We start from the raw sequence: 4,467 nt of genomic DNA, 5'->3' as shown, positions 1-4,467 counted from the left end.
CTCATCAGCAGTCAAACTGGTGAACTGCGAGATACCTTCCGAGTGCAGAATTTCAGGGCGTTTTATTTACGAGAAGCGAACACATCAGTAGAGTCACAATGGTGAACTGTCAAAAGCTTATAAGGCAAGGAACCTCTCTTTAAGATATGGGCACTGGCGCCACAAAACAATGGAATACAAAACGCGAAATACGCAATACAAAAAAACAAGGACGCTAATGATCGTTCTGGTTTAACGTTTAATCATTTGACAGGCAGAGCCTGGTCGTGCATGTGTACACACTGCCACCTGCAGGAGATAAACAGCAGCACTCACGTCCGCGTGGAGTGGCCATTGCCCCCACGTGTCCATACCGTGTATTTGCCTTTGTCGGTACCACCTGTGAGAGAGATGGCATAACTTGAAACGGTTTCCAACTTGCTGCAAACGCTTAATTGTGCGATAACCGTTTGAAAAGCGCGGGTTACCAAACAATACATCTCAGGAATATTTCAATTCGCGTGTGTTTTGTTCACGATAGTTAAATCCTGCATCGCGTTTGTTGCGCAATATTCCTCGTACTTAATGTTGGTTGAACTTCTTTCGCACCGTACGTAGCCAACCCCACTAATTACAGTGCACACAAAATGCAGTTGTAAAGTAGTGAGGTTTTTAAACGACTCTGCTCTATTCGTTCTCTACAGTGTCGATCTTATTGTACTTTTGTTACTACTGCTGCTGCTGCGCTTACGCATGCACCACGGACCTCCCGTGTAAAATAGCCGGGCAACTGCTAAGACGGCATAATCTGTGCAATAAATCAAATTAATTCAAATTTAACCGTAGGTGTTGCTACTTTTGGCGCTTTTCGTTCTAGCCTACTTCTTCTGAAGGCTCACCTTTAGTGCCGCCACTATTACATTTTTGGTCAGCCAAGTCACGCCCGTGTATAGGTGTGGGTCGAGTCTAGCGAGTGTAATGGATAACAAAACGGAGGCGATTTAAGAGTGTCGGTTCGTCTTTAATTTGTAAACAAGCTCCCCGTGCCCGTTATGAGACCATAACGTATATGTGGACAACACGGTGAACTTACAGCCTACCCCAGGACGACCCCACACTCACACCCGATGCTACGCGTTCCCCAACACACACACACACCCTTTAAGGCACGTTTAGCCTTAGATGCCATTTTACCACCCACTTTTGAGCTACTTTCATAAGAAAGCCGACTTCGAGGTGACCGCTCGAAGTTGCTCGCCGTTGGCCACCGCCGGCCTGCCACCGACGCCTCCTGGCTACTTGCCACAACAGGGTAGAGTCAAAGGCAGCCTTCCTGCGCTCCTCTGCCCGTCCCTGGCTCCCTACCGGGGCGTCCACTGAAAGAAAAGAAAAAAATCACAGTGACTGTTAATGAGACCCTGGTGCATTACAAAAATATATTTCTTTAATATCCCCACTCTAACCCCACAGTTCTGTGGAGCCGTTACTTACAGCTGGACGCGTGGTTGTTTTAGAGGACCCGCTCCTGTCCCCTGCTGGCTGAAGCTCGAGAGCAGATATAGCTGGGGTCTTCCTACATTCACCCCCCCCCCCCCCGCTATATTCGGGTGGGGTGGGTGTGTGTGTGGGTCCCTATTTACAGGATACCGGCCGCACTAATGGCGATTGACACCTTGCTTGTTGCAGGTGTCTCTAATTTTCACCACCCGCTTTCCCTATGACAGGTGGACCCCACCCTCCATTGTGTTCTGCCTTGCTACTTAGTGGTGCCATGTGACAGATGGTACTGTACCAATTTCTGATCTAGCCCATGGACTCTACTGTGGGGGGGAAATAGATTTAGCGTTCACGTTGCGCCTACCCCCCCCCCACCCCCGGGGAGGCTAATGATACAACCAGCAGTGACTGAATAATACGCGCTCCAACTTTTGAATCCCGGTCTAAAAAGGCACACGCTAAATAAATAGCTCTATCCACACGACAGTCATACTCTCCTTGCTTTGACGGTGCTCTGAGCTTGGTGGTGGAAATTTCACATTTTCTATGGCTGGGCGAGTCACTCCATAATTCAACCACTGTTGTAGTTAGCACAAATTAGTACGTGCTTTATTTACCCCCCCCCCCCCGCCCGCCCCCCAGAAGAAGAGAAAATACGAGTCGACCCGGCCGAGATTGTTTTTAACGGAGCTCGTCCTATTGTTTTCCAGCTCTTTGTCAATCTAATTGTTGGATGAAGTCCTCCCCCACGCCATATCGGTCACTTACCACTGATGTTAGCCGTGGCCTGGGAGTCGAACTCATGCTCAGGTTGGTGGGTTCCTAGCGCAGTGCGCCAACAAATCACTGCACGATCGTCTCAGCCGATGATTGCAGCATCTCACGACCTAAAGTATACACTGGCACATTTTTTGTGCCCACTTACGCGTGACGCTCAACTTCTGGGATTTGTGGTAGAGTTGCGGTTTTGGGGTGAGTGCAAAGGTGACAATCCATTCAACTAATGTACTGCCGTGGCGTCTCTGGGACGTCGTCAGAAGTGTGCCGGTGATTTTAACGTTAAAGTGTTCTTCACTAACAAAGTTGCAGACTCGTGTGGAATAGACCGGCGCACTGACCTTTGGTGTGTCGTTACAAGATAAGAGCTGCTTGCGTTTGGGATTGTGCCTTCATTTATAAGGCTGGCGTACATTTAAGGCCAATGATGTGGATATAGGTTAGAACATTCACGATGAATTTTGATTCAAAGCTTTCGTGACTGCAGTGATTCATAGTCTTGGTTCTTTCGGTAAAGTCACGTTGAAGGGAAACAATAAAATAATAATATATATAAAACAATAAAATTATCACGACGTTTCGACTGTAACACAAACAGTCATCATCAGGTTTGAAAACCAACGGCAAGAACATTTGAAAAAAGTGGCGCTTTGTATTTATTTATTTTTAAACGTTAGCACCACGGATAGCGATTTGACAGTTTGTTTAGAAGGACGAGTCCATCTATGGTCGGAAAAGAGGAGGGGGGAGACAAAAAATTAATGTATGCTGTCTGAAAGCCACCGTGAGCGTGAACGATCAATTAAGACCCGAAATGGTTTATCAAATCCTTCCAATGATTGCTAAGCCAGAATCCATCTTCTCGGTTGAAATTGTCTCTGTGTTTGTATATGTGGATAGCCTCATGAACGAATCTCTCATGGTAGCCCGATGGCTTGCAAAGAACCTCTGTCTTGGAGAAGTCAATGTCATGTGAGCCTACTGAATTATAACAGTGATCTGCCACGGCCGAAGTGTTGGTCCTACCATGTTTAAGGTCTGCTTTGTGTTCACGAATGCGGTCCGAGACATGTCGTTTGGGTTCTCCAATGTAACTACTACCACAGAGGCAACTTAGTTTGTAGACACCAGGGTACTGTATGTCCGGAATCACATCTCTTACAGACGGAACCAGATCACGGATTTTATGTAATGTGTGGAAACGGACCTGGATCTTGTGCACCATAGAGCCCAATGCATATCCGACCAGGAACACATAGGCAGTGAACTCAAGCACGTACACCAAGCTCTTAAGGCTAATGGTTACTCCGACTATACAATCCGCAAAGCTATCACTCAAACCATGAAGAAGGACCCTGTTGAGGAGCCTTTCAAAACCATCACTTTACCCTACATTGCGGGGATCACAAAAAAGATCCCCAAAATCTTGAATAAACACAGGATCCAGGTCCGTTTCAACACATTACCCTGGTGTCTACAAACTAAGTTGCCTCTGTGGTAGTAGTTACATTGGATAAACCAAACGACATGTCTCGGACCGCATTCGTGAACACAAAGCAGACCTTAAACACAGTAGGACCAACACCTCGGCCGTGGCAGATCACTGTTAAAATTCAGTAGGCTCACATGACATTGATTTCTCTAAGACAGAGGTTCTTTGCAAGCCATCGGGCTACCATGAGAGATTCGTTCATGAGGCTATCCACATATACAAACACAGAGACAATTTCAACCGAGAAGATGGATTCTGGCTTAGCAATCATTGGAAGGATTTGATAAACCATTTCGGGTCTTAATTGATTGTTCACGCTTACGGTGGTATTCAGAGAGCATACATACATTTTTCGTCTCCCCCCTCCTCTTTTCCGAACATAGATGGACTCGTCCTTCTCAACAAACTGTCAAATCGCTATCCGTGGTGCTAACGTTTAAAAATAAATAAATACAAACCGCCACTTCTTTCAAATGTTCTTGCCGTTGGTTTTCACACCTGATGATGACTGTTTGTGTTACAGTCGAAACGTCGTGAGAATTGTATTGTTTAATATATTTTATTGTTCACCTTCAACGTGACTTTACCGAAAGAACCAAGAATATATATACATTCACGATGTTTACTTGCAACGTGGACGAAGGAGCGTATCATTGACCACGATCCATCCACTGCTGGATAAAGACCTCCCTAAGCTGTCGCTATAGCTCATGATCTCGAGA

General features: G+C 46.1%; 1 long non-coding RNA gene across 1 annotated transcript; it reads right to left on the bottom strand.

The window, feature by feature from the left end:
* Positions 1 to 220: 220 nt before the first annotated feature.
* On the bottom strand, positions 221 to 1,796 carry LOC116940377 (uncharacterized). The gene is made up of 3 exons (XR_004402535.2): positions 1,471 to 1,796; positions 1,181 to 1,355; positions 221 to 379 (listed from the first exon to the last, which is right to left on the bottom strand). It is a non-coding gene; the product is annotated as an uncharacterized LOC116940377 (long non-coding RNA).
* Between the last annotated feature and the right edge of the window lie 2,671 nt (positions 1,797 to 4,467).

The sequence above is a fragment of the Petromyzon marinus genome, chromosome 8 (genome assembly GCF_048934315.1).
Source record: "Petromyzon marinus isolate PM22_M1 ecotype Great Lakes invasive population chromosome 8, UKy_Petmar_22M1.pri1.0, whole genome shotgun sequence".
Taxonomy (NCBI): Eukaryota; Metazoa; Chordata; class Hyperoartia; order Petromyzontiformes; family Petromyzontidae; genus Petromyzon; species Petromyzon marinus.
This window is presented reverse-complemented; position numbering and strand designations above follow the sequence as displayed.